Source organism: Pteropus medius, unplaced genomic scaffold (genome assembly GCF_902729225.1).
Source record: "Pteropus medius unplaced genomic scaffold, Ma_sr-lr_union100, whole genome shotgun sequence".
NCBI classification, from domain to species: domain Eukaryota; kingdom Metazoa; phylum Chordata; class Mammalia; order Chiroptera; family Pteropodidae; genus Pteropus; species Pteropus medius.
Window position 1 is genome coordinate 8278517 of NW_024352785.1, and position 17760 is coordinate 8296276.

The window sequence follows — 17760 nt, forward strand, 5'->3', positions numbered from 1 at the left end:
TACTGTATTAGGTACTACTGAGGAACAGCAGAGGAGGACTCAAGTACAGGACACTCCCAGCCGCGGAAGGTGCTTACAGGCTCTTAGGAGAGGAAAAAACTTAGGCATGAGAAACAGGAGGCCACATTTTAAAGCACTTAATGTGTGCCTATAGAGACTAAGTGCAATAGGATTTTTAGAAAACAGGGGTGAGAGTAGGCATGTGGTGGTGCCAAGCAGAGTCAGCAGGACAAAAAAAGGGAATTTTCATGATTAAATTGGATTAAGAAATGCAAATAACACTATGCAAATGGCCACAGTAATAAAGATCAGGAATCACCTCATCCATAATAATAAACTGGATGATGAAAGAAACACTGAGTAATATCAAGGGTGAATAGGTTAATAAGCTCTTCCTCCATGAAATATGCTGCTCTCTGTTTCCTTTCTTCATCCTCCCAGTTCTGGCAATCATGTTATTGCCCTAAATTCCACTCCTAATTCTTGGCTGGTCTCAGGGTTTATAAGTATCAGTGACATGTAGAGGAAGAGAAGTTTTATCTCTGCACAGAGAAATGCCAGCTTTTCAAGAACACACAAATTTCTGAACGTTGTACACTCACCAGCCAAATGATGCAGGGTAGGAGATTTCCAGAATGTCACTGAAGAGTGCCACACAGGCACTTACCTCAGTCATGCTATCAGACAACACCGACTTCCTATGATAGCCTCAATGCTTGTCACGATGTGCAGCAGTAATTAGAGCAGAGCATAGAACAGATTCTGGGCATTAGAAACTGGTTAATTTTTTCCTCTACTATGAATGATGTAATTCTTAGCAGACCAACTTCCTCCTAGAAAAAGGGAAAACCAGTGGAGAAGCATCTGTACTAAGCTGGGATTGTTTAATTTTGACTTAAGACACTTTGAAGGCTTAATGATAGAGGCCAGGCTAGTACTCTCATTTCCAATCATTCAGTCGGTCAAGTTTCTACTATAACCCTTTGATGAGCCTAATATCGGGCTATCGGAATCACCAAGTATAAAAGCTTTCATCATCCAAGTTCCCAAAATCAACTCTATTTTCCTAAATACTCATTTCCGAAAGAATGTTATATCTTATGTTTGAGAAAATATGTTTGCATTCAATGACATTTCTGGGTAGGAAACAAGGCTCTGACACCTCCCCATACCCTGCCTATATTCCCAGCTTGGCTTTCAGCAGGCCAGAGAAGGAGAAGGGAGAGGGTACAGAGGAAAGCAAGGCCAGCTTGCAGATGGCTTCACTCACACAGCCTGCAGCCTTCCCTTCACTTCCTAAAAATAGCAAAGACCATTTTGAAACCAAAGCCTTCAGCCAGTAGGTCATCCATGGTGGGCCATTAGATTAATAAGCTACTTAAAAGAATAAAACAATAGCAACAACAACGAAAAACCCTCAAAACACCCTGAAGTTAAAAGTGGGTCCTCTTCCATTCTGCTAAAATAGTTACTATGATTTCAAGAGCTAAATTGATTATACAGCATAGTCTGCCAAGCCAGTAGGTTAAATATTGCTCTGGATTAGCATTTTGGTCATATCCACTTTAAACAAAAATTAAATAGAGCCTTTAACTGTAGACTTGTATTTAGCAACATAGTTCCATTTAGGGATTTCCAAGTGATAATTTTGTTGTTTTCCTTTTTTTTATAGGAAGTCACCATTAAAACAGAGAAATACTAGCAACTCATAATGGTAATACTCTTTGGCCAGAAAATAAAATTCAGCAGCTCCTGTGATTAAAAAGGACTCCACTGGGACTCAGGATTAAGTTTCCAACAATTAGATTGGTCCACAGAAGACTTTGTGACAGTAGATTAACATTAGATCATGCAGAGACAGGTAAGTATCAATGAATATAGAAGGGAGTAATACATTAGATGTTCAAGTGAAATATCCTTTTTAAAAACACTTGAAAATTGGTTTCACTTGGTGGTTAAGAAAAAAAAGCAGTCTAGCTAACAACCTCCCTACCCACCAATTCCATACCCCCATGGGTCAGAATGTCAAGGCCCCAGTGGCCACAGTTATGCTGGCTCCAAAAGGTATCCAGTATGGAGCTGTGTGGCAGCCCATGCTGGCTCTAGAGTCTGCTGCTCTACCTTCCTGGTCTCTCTGCACTCCTTCCCTGGTGCCACCTGACACCCAGGCAGCATCTTTCACCATTTTAAAGGCATTCTTAAATAAGCAATGGGCAGAAGACTAAGAAGTAGGCCCACATAAAACAGCAGATGGTCTTAATTTATTATAGCCTGTGTGTTTGGTTTTTTAAAACTGTCCGGTTTTAGCCTTTGTATTATTTTACAAAGACCACCCCGGGGCCTCAAGGTAACCTTTTTTTCCCCCCTTAACATCTGACACCAAATCTGACACTGCTCAGTTTCTTCATTTATACATTCTCTCTCCCTCCCCTCATCTGCCTAAAAAGAAAACAGAGTTATGAGGGTGCATCACTTATATAAATAAAGATTTACAATCTTAATTTTTATTTAATAGTTAATTATATTTTATGGTATATAAGATGGACTATTAGAATTATCGAAACTTAATAACTTTTAAAAATGTACCAAGGAAACCTCGAGGAAAAGTATAACACTGTAAAACGCAAGTATTATCCCTTTAAAGAAATACTAAAAACTGAAAGAACACAACAAAATGTTAGCTGATAGTATAAATTGTAAGTTTTGGGTTTACTCATTTATTTTCCAAATTTTGTATGCACATGCATTACTTTTATGATCACGCCTGCATACTCTCTATACTCCTTTCCCTGCCTTTTCTTTCCATTTCTTTATTTCTTTAAGGAGGAATCAAAGGTAGACATGCTTGTGTGATGTGATGAAAAAAATCAGATTTTTGTTAAAAAATTAAAGAACCATGACTTAAAAAGCACAACCTGTTTCAGTTAAATGGCAGAGTCTGAAGTATAAATGTGTGTGTGTATATTATACATAAAATGCTCGAAGGCAGACCTGCACTTAAGTAAACTTAATACCATTTGGTTGTTTCATACCACTCCTTATTTATGTGGACGTGAGGTATAAGCATCTACCGCGGAGAGGCTAGAATAGAGTACAATACCAGCCATCAGCTCATCTGCAATGTGAACGAACAGCTGTGAAGACCAGAGATTCCCAGATCCTGACCTCTTTCTGAGCCTCATTATCCCACAGCCACTGCACATTTCCACTTAGATGACCAACAGGCATCTCCGATTCAGCATACCCAAATCCAAACTCATCATTCCCCCAAAACCGGATTTCACACGAAATCTAGTCTCACATCAGCATAATCTCAGAAACCTGGACATTATCCCCCGTGCCTCTTCCTCTCTGCAACCTATGAACCCACACACCAACCCCAGTTCCTAGCAGATGCTAGTTCTAGAGGCTATGACTATACGGTCCAAGAAGACTGTAGGTATTATGCAAATAGCAGGGACTTCTGGAATCAGACCCCAGTTTAAACTTGGCCCTGCCACCTACTAGATGTGTGACCTTGGGCAACATCCTTAATCTGTCTGAGCTTCCATTCCCTCACTACCAAATGCCCCTAAAGATAGGACTTGTTGGTCTCACGGAATTGTTGCAAGGTTTAAATTAAGGTCATTCATGCACAAGGGAATGTTGAGTGATCAATAGTGAATAGCAGCCACTCTGGTAGGACACAGCAAGTCCGCAGGCCCGTAGAGTGTATTTATAACGCAGAAATGGCCAGTGCCATTGGAGCTAAGGGAAGAGGACGGAATCTAGACCAGAGTGGGAATGTCAGGGAAGATTTTCAGGGGAAGTAACACTTTAAGTCCTATGAGATGAGCAGGAGATAGATAAGTAAAGGTTGAGGACAGGGATAGTGTACCAGCAGAGGAACAGCAAATGTGAAGTTCTGAGGTCAAGAGACAACCAGGCACCTTGAAGTTACTGAAAGTAGTTGAGTTGGCTCGAGACTAGTGTGAGGGTGAGAAGTGGTCACAGATATAGCTGGTGAGGTCAAGAGGGGCTAGGGAGTTGGGTACCCTGAAATAAAGGGCTTTAAGCAAGGAAATGACATAAAAAGTGCATGTAAAGTACTGAGCACTTCTGAGTACCACTCCTGAGAACTGTAACTGCCTTCATTTTATCAGTCTAGTCTGGTTTATGTTGTCCAGAAATTTACAATCCAACATCTTTTTTCTTAAGGTGGCCTCTTCCTATTAATTATTAATAAGTTGGAGTATTTTTGAAAAGCAATTTAAAAGTTTACTTCAATTTACTTGGTGAATTCAAGGCGGGAATATAAAAGGAAAAGCCTATCAGTCTTCACTTTGGCTCTCTGACAATCAGAAGAGCAATAAAAAGGTTAATTTCTCATCTAAGTCATAAACCTCAGAACTCTCCACACAGCTGATCACACTAACTTCTCAATTCCAGCTGCTGCGCTAAGTAGTATTCATAAGACATTGCATATCAGCCTCATCATTTCATGGCATAATATGCGCCGATCTTCCCATCCAACCCACATAAGCGCCAGTGTTTCAGGGCACTTTGAATCACCCGAAGCATCACAGGATGATTATTTTGATGAAAACTTAATTTTACCACTGAGGAATACTGCAGTCACATTTTGGATGGAACCCAGACAGTAACCCAGACCTCACTGGAATGCTTTATTAGCTCCACACAGTAACCTATGAACACTGATATTTGTAAAAACCTGAATTAGTGAAATGAATTGAAATCTTTATCATTCCCACTGAATTAAGATTCATTCATGGAGAAAAGCAATTTTAACATATTTCTGTCACTTGCAAATGAATACTGAAGTTTAACCACAGGGACTTCCCTACCTTTGTAAGAAAAGACGCCTTTTTGCATATAGGGCACATTATACATAAAATTGTTCTTCATGCCCTTATCTTTAATTCCATATATTCATTATTTCTAATTTGGAAAGCAACCTTGATAAAGATAGAGGTGTTAGGTTACCATTCGTACGAGCTCTAGTAATTTTACTGTAGATTAATTGGAGTATCAATGGAAAACAGTAATTTCTAATAGGATGCTTTTGAATATCAGAACTATTATTATGCAACATTAAACAACCAGAGTTTTACTGTACTGAAGGCAACATGTTTTAAAGAGTATAGATTTAGCTTTTGATATGCATAAAGGGAAGGAATACTTGCAAGACAAAAACAGAAGTGATTTTGTACCATATTGCTTTGCTTGAAATATTTCAACAAAATGTTAGCATTCCCATCCTTTACATTTATCATTTCTAATATAATAACACAATCTAATTCCAGCTCCTGGAGCTACGTCAACCATCCCTGGGCTAGAACCTGCTTCCAAAAAGCCTCCATTCTGACGGCCTCTCTTCTGAGACAGAATACTCAGAGCCTCTCCAACCCCGGGGCCCAGTGCTGGCCTCGGAAGGAGATGGTGGGGAGGTGTGGCCAGGATCCAACTTCAGGAGAGGGAGTCTAGGACTTGTACCACTAGTTGATACAAAAGCAGTTGCCCTTGTGCATTTATTTTAAAAACTCTGTCTTATTTTCTTTTAACTTCTTTTCATCATTCTTAACCGATGTGTCTCTTGTCAACCACACTGCAAGAATGTGCTCTGAGAAGAAAGTATTTCTCTGGCCACTGACCACCTCCATCAGATAAGTAAACAGATCACATTATACAGTGCTAAGGGGTAAGTGAGAGGAATGAGTTTTGCTGCCAGACTGCATGGGGTATTTGGCATGCACTAACGGAGGTGAGAAAGGCCTTCTAGAGAAGGTGACATGTTGTGGGGCCAAAGATGAACGGGTGTCACCATGGGAAGGAAAATCAATGCAGGGAGAGGGAAAGACATGAGTTTTTGTTTAAGAGGGCAGGAGGGAGGAGGAGGAAGAATATCGACTACAAAAGTTTTTGTGTTACACAAGACCTATGCCTCTCTTTTTACCTGTTGATCTGGGTTAGAGATCAAGACCTGTGAGGCAACAGCTTCGAGATGAGTTTAAGCCATGGGAAAGGGTAACATCCCTGCAGGCGATCCACAGCGATGAGCCGGAGAGGGGAGTTCATGAGGTCCAAAATTTCACAACCAGAAAGTGAAATGTTAGAGCCTTAGGTCTATGACTCTTGACCATTTCCTTCCCATTGCCCTCAGATATATGCTCTTCAGCAAATGACCAAGCTAACAACTTCAAAACATGAGAGAGAATATTCCACCACTTCCTCCTTCCTACCATTACACAAGAACTCGATAAGGTTTCACGGGCTTCTAAAAATCACTTTCAAATAAAAAAAGTTAGCTGTAAACAGAAACAGAGATGGCTTTCAGTGCCGCGAGGCACATCCCAAATCCTCTCAAGACTCTTCTCTCTCCTCCAGCAGATGTGCCTCCTCCATCCATCATCACTATTCCAAAGTAAAGCTCCCACTGGCACTGCTGCAACTTTCATCCAGTTATTACAACTAGTAAGGGAATTCACAAAGTAGTGCATCACTGATAAAACCTTATCTCCATAAAAGAAAGTTATGCAATACATGAAAAACATGGTCTGTTTCTCTGCGATGCATCCTTATTCTGGGCATGGGTAGGCGCCTGCTGTGCCTTCCCTCTCTCATGTTATGCCATCAAGCAGGATGCTCATCCTAAGGTCAGTTTCTGGGCATGAGAAGACCTGAATACATGATAGCTGAGACAAAATTAATAAAATAACAATTTAAAAGCAACTAGTATTGCCTCTTAGTTCCACATTAACACTCTGGTACCGCAAAGCCAAAAAATGAAACACCCAACTTTCTTTTCTAAGGCTTGCCAATATTTGGAAGAACATTTTCCCCAGGTAATGAGCCTTCGGCATTAAGGTCCAGATAGAATAAACATCAGCAGGCTGTGAGACCCTCAGGATTCAGATTATTGTCTTCACGTTTGACTCCTCATTAAAGACTTCCTCTAAATTATTTCAGCACTCACAACTACAACTACCAATATTCAGTTGACAAAGTGCTTCTCATCTACATGGCACGGTAACTGTAGCAAGTAAGCACTATAGAAGCAAAATAACATTGTTGTTACTACTGCAGTAGAAAGAGCTAACCAATGGTACTTACCAGGCACTTTGATAAGCACTACACAGGTTACGTCACTGGTCTTTGCGGCATTTGCCTGAGGTCAATAGTCTTAGTGTCACCATTTTCTAATAGGGGTTGTGTAGCCCAGAAAAGCGACTTTCCCCAGATTACCTAGCTGGGAGGTGGTGGAGCTGTAATTTCAGAGCTTATAATTTTACCACACATAGCTTTACAGACAGAGAAACTGAGGTGATGAATCAAGTGACTTGACCCAGTGGGGCAGCTAATAAAGAAGGTGGCCCAAAACCAGAGAGCTTTCCTAGTCGTTCGACATATTACCCTGACCCCAATATGTCACCATTGCTAGCTGGGGACAGCTTAACGCCAAATAAGAAAGATGCCCCATCTTTGACATGCAGGGAATTAAAGGGCAAGAGTGTGAAGGCAGCTTTATCAGCATCAGACACTTTCTTGGGTAGTAATTACATGCGTGTCCAGACAGCATTTTCATAACCCGCCCAGAAGCCCCAAATGAAAAACGGTCTTGGAAGTTGCTCTATCAATCATATCTGAAGGCATTTCTGCCCCATACTTTTATCAGGGCATCTTGAAAAGGGGGATCCCCAAATCTGAGTTCAAATCTACCCATTCTAAGTTGGAAATAAAAACTCCTTCTGTCCTGGGATTCAAGTCACCTATTTTCCCCAACTTGCGATTAACACACTTAATAATCGGCCCAGGCACAGCAGCCCCTGGACTATCTCATTTTTCACAGTACTTTTATGTGGTGCTTACTCTCATCCCAACGCTTAATCAGAAGTGCTCCCAATCGAGCATGAAAATAAATTAGATTTTGGGTTAACCAGGATTAGATTCATAGCACCAAGAAATAAAGCAACAGTTATCTAATCTAACAGGGCAGCCTCAGACTTCCTGGCTACTTGCCATAGGCTCCTCTTGCTAAAGCCCTCTCCCAAAACTCCTTAAATACTGTGAAATCACGGCATGTCAGTAAAGAAATGTAACTCTTCAAATGCCATGAACATAGCTCTTAAATCTGGTGCCTGCCTGACTTTGCTAGACATCGGCTGGTCTGTCCATAAGGAGAGTTGCAGGGTGTTAGCCTGTGAAATGTATGCTGGCCCCACAATGCATCAGGAATTGACTTCTTCCTGGGCACCAGGAGAGAAGGAGCCTACTAGTCTGGGGCAGAGCCCATGTGTTTTCTGTGGAAAAGCAGTTTATTCTCATGCCTCATGTTACATTCACTGTCAATCCATCCGAAAATACCAAAGAGTGAGTGCCATGCAAAGCCCCAACTGTGAAGAAAATCAGACATGAGTAAAGGAGAAGGATAGAGAATTGATATCTAGAAAATATGAAGGAATTTCTACAATGCAACAACAAAAAATATTCCAAACAGCCCAATTAGAAAATGGGCTAAGGATTAATAGATATTTTCCAAAGATGTGGCCAATAAGCACATAAAAAGATGCACGACATCAGTGATCATCAGGGAAATGAAAAAAAAGAAACCACAATGAGATATTGCCTCACACTTATTTGAATGGCTATTATTAAAAATAAACAAACAAAACAAAAAAAAACGACAACAAAACAGGTATTGGCAAAAATGAGGACGAATTAGGACCTTTGTGTGTTGCTGGCAGAAATAATGTAAAATGGTGTAGTTCCTATAGAAAACAGTATAGATTATCAAAGAAAAGCAACTCTTTAAAAAATTAAATGGAATTATCGTATGGTCTAGCAATTCCATGTATAAACCCAAAAGAAGTGAAAGCAGGGACTCAGACATTTGTACACCATGTTCACAGCACCATCATTCACAATAGCAAAAAAAACCAGGCAACCCAAGTGTTCATCAACTGATGAATGGACAAACAGGATGTGATATATACATACAACGGAGTATTATTCAGCATTAAAAGGAAGGAAATTGACACATGCTACAACATCAATGAACCCTGAAGACATTATACCAGTCACAAAAGGGAAATAAATTCATCACAAAGGACAAATACTCTATGATTCCACTTATATGAGATATTGAGATTAGTCAAATTCAGAGACAAAAAAAATAGAATGGTGGTTGGCAGGGGAGAGTGGGGAATGGGGAGTCAGTGTTTAGTAGGTACAGAATCTCAGCTGGTGAACATGAGAAAGTGTGGTAGATGGAGAGTAGTGCAGATTGCATGACAATGTAAATGCACCTAGTACCACAGACTTGAACACTTAAAAATGGTTAAAACGGTAAATTCTGTGTTACGTCTATTTTACCACAAGAAAAAAGGATAAGAGGGTTGACCCAATCATGCGCCATCAAAACACAGCAGCTGACAAACCAGTCAAGCAGTAAGCCCATTTCATTATTCCCCCCAAAACGAATGTGACTGCTCTTTTGGGTTTTTATACCTACTAGGCCTGTAATAATCCAGTGAGAGCAGACAACTACAATATACCCAAAAATCATAGTAGTAGAGCTAGAGATAAATTCTTCTAGTTATTTTAATGTGATTGATGGTAATGTCCTATGCAGATAAGATTTCCTAAAGAACTAGACTAGATTTTCTCCTTTAAAAATAATTATAGAATATTAACAAAGCACATACTTTAAAGCAAATCGTATGATACAGAAACAGTGAAAGTTGAGGCAGAAGAGGAAAACATCTTGGAAGTTAAAAAAAATCTGGGTTCTACATCCTCCCTTCTGCCACTAGCGAGTCTTATTCAGGCCTCAGTTTCCCTGTCAGTCATGCAAATGGTTTGGATAAGATAAATCTCAAATCAAAGATAAACTTAATGGCACTCGCCAACAGAGCATCTCATTTGTCCAATTCCATGCTTACCAGGCATCTTCCTGGTCACAATCTGCAAAAGAGCTCTTCAGTAGGAAAAAAAAATGTCAGCATTTCAGAATCCTTGAAGCAACATTTGTTATGTCAATAAATTGATACTAAAATTCATAAAAATAAAGTAATTTAAATAATTGAAGAAAATTGATCCAAGTGACAGTGGCAAGTAGAATCCAGTTTTCCTAATTCAAACTCACCTATATTCTACATCATCGACCTCCATCCACACTGAACCACCCATCAAGGAAAGGCAGTTTTCAAATCATTCTTGGCCAGTGTCCATGCCACTCAGTTCTTTAAACCACTTAAGGGGAAAATGAACTCAAATATGCTGAATCTGTCCAAAAATAATTACAGTTTATTTTTATGGACTATAACAATTATTTCTGATTGGAGAAAATGACACGATTTGAAAGTTTTGGGAATATGCACAAGCGCTAAGGGAGTGAGTAGAGTTAAAGGGGAAGCATTTTATGACTGATCACTCTACCCTCATCTGAAAATACTTTAACAGGCTTTTGGGACAAAACCTTCCTGGCCTTTTCTTTGCTAGTTCCTCCTCTTCCCGACATCTTCCCTACTCTGCCCCACAATGAAAATACATAGGGATAAAAAAAAAAAATATTCAGGTATATGCTCAAAATATTCCAGAGAAATCATGATTCTTTCCCATAGCTTATAAGGCTATAAGCGATCTAGCAGATCTATTTTCTCAGACCGCATTTTCTCTCTCCCCTTACTCACTGTACTTCCAGCCACATCACTTCCTTGCTTAAACACATCAAGCATGCTGTGGCCTCTGTACCTTGACCCTGTTCTTCGTTCTGCTTAAAATGATCATCCCCTGTCTTTGCATGGCTCCATCCTTTATTTCACTCAGGTTAAGTCAGATTCCTGCAGACAGGTGTTCCTTGATCACTATAACAGCATCCTTCCCTCGTTCGTTCCCTGTGTCTTTTTCCTTCTAGCACATATCACCACTGGACATACATCTTGTCTGTATCCCTCTAGAATGTAAGATCATTTAGGGTAGGGACATCGGTTTTGCTTGTGTCTGTAATCCCAGACCTAAGAACAGCACCTGGCATGCAGAAGACACACAATATTTGTAGAATGAATTAACGAATGGGGAATAGAGAGTAAGTTACAGTAATGACCAAACTAAGTTCCCTCAAATTTGCCCTTTAATCAAAATGTAAAAGTGGTCAATCCATCTGTCACACTAACATGGCAACTGGAGTTTGGTCCAAACAAATAACTTTGAAGTCTCTTGATGGCCTACTATGTCACACATTGACAAGGTGCTGGCAATAAAGTGATAGGTTTTGCACTGCTCCTGCCTTCAAATATCTCATGGTCTCCCAGAGAGGCTGGGGAATCATCACAGTAAGTGTTCTGAACACAGATGAAAGAAAGAACAACTAACCTGGGAGGCCGGGAGGGACCAGGCAGAAGCAAGTAGTCGTATGTGTGCCACATATTCCACAAACAAGTCCATACAACTCAGGAAATAGGGACAAGCAATTACTCCCACTCTTACCAAGCAACCAACCAGAGGACTCCACTGCTTTCCTAACTGCCAGGCAATCTTCTTCCATGTTGGCATTCTTCCCTTGACAACTGCTTCAATATTTCTCACAATTCAGCTGGAGTCTTTAACAGACATGCATGCACACACACTGAGGTTTCATGAAAATTTCTGTTCTCAGGTAATCAAGCACTACAGCCTTTGGCTTAAGACACATTTTCATCTCTGGCCCCACATATCCCATCATGTGTCCCAAGCCCTGATCAAACCTCATGATGAGGGATCTGCCTCAAAATATCCTATCAACCAAAGCATCAAGTAGCTTTCACCACACAATTTTCCCAGCCCAACAGGCTTTTGTTGTTCATTTTCAATAAAGTTAATAAACCCTAACCTATAGCTTTTTGTATGGCAAGTAGAATCAACAGCTGCTAATTCTAGATTCTGGCCCCATCCCCAACTTTCTCAAGGTTTAACCTCTTTGCTGAGCATAAGAAATATCTTGAAAGATTTGCATATATAAAGTGCTTTATAACCTCAGTCACTCCTTATGCTAATGTAAACCTTCCAAAAGGTGTCCTCTTTCCCCTATGTATAATCTTGCTGTTTTCGTGGGCAAGAGAAGAGAATTTGCTAGAAACAGGGGATAGCTCTATGCTCCCAGTAAATATTTACTCTATAAATTGAACTATCTGTGTAATCCAGGTTATCCTCCCCTTGTTTCTTTCAAGAGTGAAAGATAACCACTGCTAGGAATTTGGATGTGGCTGGGGAAAGGAGTTCAAGAAATAATTGCACATGATTTCTCTCTGCCATGACATCCTATTTTTTTTTTTAAATCCATGTTCTAACTATTATCTATCAGTTTTCTAAGTCTTTTTTGGCTTCTAATTCTGTAATCTTGCCAACACAAACCTCTTTCCCAGAATCTAGTGATTACTTAAAATGTAATCTTGGTTTTCTGAAATTTGATTCCTCTGATAAAAAACTAAATTTGAAAGTTTTCCTCAGCAACTTAATTGTGCTACAAATGCAGGTTTTCTAGTTAGTCTCACTTCAGAGGAAGCTGCCCACATGACTTGCATTAGCTAAATAAGCTTCGGGCAGCTATTAAAACAGCATCTTAGAGTTTATCAACATCTTCCCTACTCTAGACAGGTGCCCCCACTCAAAGTTCTGGCACCTCAAATCTGGTAGCCACAGTCCCATAAGCACTACTTTAATATGAAAGAGTCTTGGGATTGTTTTTTAAAACTTCTCAATTGGACAAAGCACTTCCTCGGAATCAAGGTTCTCTGCTTTCAGATCTGTGGCCATCTCAGTTCCTGATCACTTGTCTGGTCTTTGCCTAATGTCCTCCTCTCATATCACATTTCTCCTTTTCCTGTGTCTTTGACTACCACCTGGTTCCAGCCACACTGATCTGCTTCTCTTTGCTGGCTGGGTCTGATGCTCGGCCTCATTGCCACAATCCACATGTGCTTCTTTCTTCAGGACCCGGCCTCCAGCTGCTGCCTTGCCATGCAGCCCTGCCCGCTAACTTCACTGGGTTCCCTAGCTTTCTTCACCAGCCTCAGCACTCTGCAGCCCCATAATGATGGAGCCAACTGTAGTAGAAGCCTAGAACCTACCTGCAGCAGTGGGAGAACCCTAATTCTTGTGACAAAGGAAGCCTTATTCTCCTTCCAGGACCTCAAATATCGTAGCACTAATCCCTCAGATGCCTCTGAGTGCACAGGCAGTGAGATGGAGGTCGTGGTGCCCTAACTCCTTCGCAGTAAAGAGGAACAAAAGAGAAAGCCCTCCTGGGTGAGGATCACCCTATTCCTTATTGACAAATCTGCTCTTAGGGCTCTGGAATGCCTAGAATTCCTCAGCCACTTGAAAGTGATGGCAGCTACCATATCCTTTTAATCATATCCATTTCATTTTTATCAAAAACATTTATCTGGGTATTGCACAGAGATTACAACATAGATCAAGTCAAACAGAATACTCTGTCCTAGGAACACATGATCAAAAGCTGAGAGCAGAAACAGAAACAAATGAAAGGAAAACGCTGTACAAATGGTGGACTTGGGAGAAAAGATGACCTGGGCTTGACTCTCGACTCTGTATGATCTTGGTAAGTTTTCTCACCTCCTTATGCTTCAATTTCTGTGCTCGTAACATGGGCCGAATAGAACGTATCTTACAAAGTTTGACAAAGAAGCATGTCAATACCTGGGAAATGCTTAGAAACTGTCAGCTATTATAAACCACTAAATTAACAGCTAAAAGGCAAAACAACAGAAACTATTGGGAATTAAGAGACCAGGGTTTTAGACAAGGCTCTGTCGTTTTGTGGCCTCTGCAGTAGATTAAAATAGTTGCAAATTCTTTGTCACATTCTCCTTGAAGAAGTGGGAGCTATTTCTTCACCCCTTTGAATCTGGGCTGTTCTGACCAATAGGACACATAGAAGTGACACGGAGCCAGTTTCTGTCCTACATTTTAAAAGAACTGCTGGGGTCCACCTCTTCCTTCTTGGAACCCAGCTGCCATTAGGACAGGAAACCCAAGTAGCCCCATGGGCAGGTCCATGTAGATTAGAACTGAGGTGATCTCCCAGTCCACAGCCAGCACTGGTTTACCAGCCATGTGATCAAGCCATTTTGAAAGTGGCTCTTCTAGTTCCAGTCATAGACATGTCTTTCCTCCTGAGCTCTATCTGAACTGCAAAATCATAAGCAAATAAGATTGTCATTTTAAGCCTCTAAATTTTGGGGCAGTCTGTTACATGGCCAAAGAAGCCTTAGACCAAGCACTTAAACCAGTTTCTGAAATTCCATATTTACAAAAAAGGGAAAAGGAGAAAAGAGGCAAGGTGTTCATTCATCAAACATTTGGAGAATACCTACTATGTGCCATACTCTGTGACGGGTCTTGACACTGCCCTCTGGTGCTTAATTTTGCTAAGACAGACATTAAACAACTTATTACAATGAGGTGGGATTCTGTAGACAGAGGATAATAAAGAGGTATAAAAAGGCATGGGAATATCAGGTGTTCTCATAGGCCCTTCTAACTCACATTTTGTAACTTGATGAAGAAGAGTAAGTACATCTGTGAGATGGCCATGCAAGATAATCTATGTAGACAGCGATTTTCCCCCATACAAATCTACTTCTTAGAGTATCATTGAAGATATGGGGTTTCAGGAGCTACCAACAAGTAAATGGTGAAAGTAGGAAGTTGCCTCTATAGCCTACATTCAGGAAGCGAATGATCTTATGAAAGAGGCTTTGAATAAAGAGATAAGAGGGAAATATGATTTCTGAGACAACTAAGGTTGCAAAGTAAATAGTGACAGGAGAACTTTACCTATTCATTGTTTAATGTTTAAAAGGCAAAGAATATAAGTTAATTGCTTTGGAAAAATTATTCTTTGAGTTAGGATATTTTTTTCATTCCCAGAGGTTTTCATGATTGCCAGGAAAGAACAAACTCTGAAAGATAAATTTTTATTTTACTACATAAATAGGTAGTTGTCTATCACACGAGCAGATCCAGTAGACAGCTATTCCGTAAAGATGAATAAATTCAAATCATACTCTTGTATTGCTGCACCTTAAGACATCTTCCTCCCAAAGTTTGAATTACTCTAGGAACTAAGAGATGTGATAGTGAAACAAAGTTAGACTACATACTTGTCCCGCAGGTTTTACCAAGACAAACAGAACTGCTGACCGAAAATCCACAGAGATGAGGAAGATTTAAAAGCCTTCGCCTGACAAGGTTTGGGAAAATTTAATGCTGCTGAGAGTGTGTCCACTCAGCTTCTTGATTGTGGTGAAGACTGAAAGTCAATCATTTAATTTTCTAAGTACTTTTGATTTGGCTGATGTTGAAGTCCTTCTTTAACCTCACATTAGAAAAAGAAAAACATCCTTTGAGTCTTTGATAGGGACAGCTAATAGCCAAGAAAAAAATAGCCAATTCACGCTTCCCAAGTTTGTTGTTAATGCTAAGCATGAGTTTGCCTTGGTTAAAGTGTTCAGACTTGACATAGCCATTTGTGGTCATACATAAAAATGTATTGAACGTCCATAGGTAGAGGCAATTTTACTATCTCCTGTAATCATCTCACAGGATCTTAAAAAGCTATTGTTCAAGCTAAAGAAAAAAAAAACAGTCATGAATTTCCTGGTTTTTTTTTTCATTTTAAAGTTCTCATACATACAAAACACCTTACGCCCAACGCCCAGCTCTCAGTCTTCTCACACCCAAACCCTCCTGCCTCTTTTGTGATCAAGCCTTCTTGGAGCACAGCAGAGGCCAACACTTCGATCTTTGACCAAAGCTTGCTAGTCTCTCGAATGAGACCAGCAGATTACAACTAGAAATGGGTTCATGTCACTCCCCCCTATTTGAGATGTTCTTAAGTCAGTGTCAACATTACTGTCAGAGCTGGTGACTCCTGTGGCTGGAGGACCCCTGTCGAAGGGGGTAAGCTCACAAGTCAACACCAACGAGAGGCCTCTTGTTTGTAATACTCAGGGTAATAGTGGGCCCTTTCAGAGTTTTTCCTGCCCCTGAAATGCCTGTGAACATCAGGCTGAATCTGACCCCACGGCGACCTCCAGACTGCGTTAAGGCTCCTGGGCAATGACAGATAGGGCACTAAAGGAAGCCGCCCTCCACCGCCCCCACCCCCCAGGGTTTATATTAGCTCTGCTTCCAGGTAAGGGGGAGGAATCGATCATTAAAAGATGGCAAAGTTGCTCACAAGACGTCAAAGCAAAACCAGCGTTTAAGAGAAAAATTACAGCAAAGAGAAGAAGCTCTCCTAATGTGAGAAATACAAATGAATTTTATTCAGATCTATGGGTCCATATGAATACTGATCTATAGATATTACAGAAAATGCTATATCTATTGCTCATTATAAACTGAACTAAGATTAAGGTCTACGAGGTATGAACTACACATATCCCCTTGCCTTACAAATACTCTTTACACATATTCTAATTTAAAATATGTACAAAAGCAAAAACAACAAAACTACCCTTATAGTCTACTGCAACTACTCAATCTGCAGGGAAACTAGCATTGGGGGCATGGACAGGTAACTAAATCACTGAGCCTAAAAAAGAATGCTTGAAAGAAGATAAGAAATGAATGACCAGACACTGAGGAAAAGAAAACTTTGGTTAAGGATATGGGGCAGAAACTTGTTTAATTCCTTGGAGACAAATGCTGAAATAGTATTGCTCCAACTAATGCAGGAGCCATGAAGCACCCTAAGCTCTTTCATTTGGCCACAAGTTAAGTAGTGGATACAACTAGGCACAGAATGGAGAGTTTTACTTCTAATCTGAGTTTCATAGATACTCAGTTCATCTAATGCAGTCACTGACTGGGCCAAAACAATTAAAGTCAACTCAGACCTCCTCTCTCTATTCAGTATTCTAGCCACCTTGGTCCTAAATCTGTGATTCATTTTTAAACAAAGGTAATGGAACAGCACACTTCAGGTGAAAGCTGCCACAAAGAAATAAACAATGTGAAGGGCCTGGCCAAGACTCTCTGCAGATGTATGCCTTTAGTTTTTGATTTTTAAATGACCTCAGACGTTAAGTAGAAGGCTTCTCCTCAAACAGTGTTAGTAACAGAGCAAGGTCCTGGGTTCTATTTTAGATCTGAAACCTCTCTATATACGTAAAATTGGCAAAAATCACTTAAGTCTTCTGCCTCTTTCCCCACCTCCTATTTTAAAAGTAAGCCCTCACTCTCAGCATTGCCCAGACTTCTACATCACAGGGGGAAGGACGAAGTTAGAAAAATGCCTCTACCTCATTCCGCCAACACTTTAAATGCAATTCCAAACCAAAGTAAGGACAGCACAGCAGCAAGACCCTTAAGAGCACCAAGCAGGGGGCAACTGCATTCACTGCTGGATACCAGCTGCAGCCCTACTTGGGTTTCCCACCCTCAGCCCCTTCTCCCCCCAGTGAGGGCTCTATCCTTTCATTTTCACTTCATGGTTAGTAATCTTACATCACCTCTATCTGCCTTCCTGCTGTTTTTACACTGGTCTCCTTTTCCTCCCCTTTCCACTCTTCAGCCATACTCAAGAAGCACAGACAATTCTACTTTGCACCCCAGAAATAGCTCAGCGATGATGCTAAGAGGAAACCCCACAGCCATGAAACCTCTTGCTGTAGACACCAATCACAGACTTTCTCCTTTCCTCCGAGCATATAGTTCTGGAGGTTTCCCATCACTACTTTTCAGGTATTCAAAGCC

General features: G+C 40.5%; 1 protein-coding gene across 5 annotated transcripts in view; it reads right to left on the reverse strand.

The window, feature by feature from the left end:
• Nucleotides 1-17760, reverse strand: part of MCC (MCC regulator of Wnt signaling pathway) — a 376346-nt gene that overhangs the window by 225214 nt on the left and 133372 nt on the right. The window lies entirely within an intron of this gene.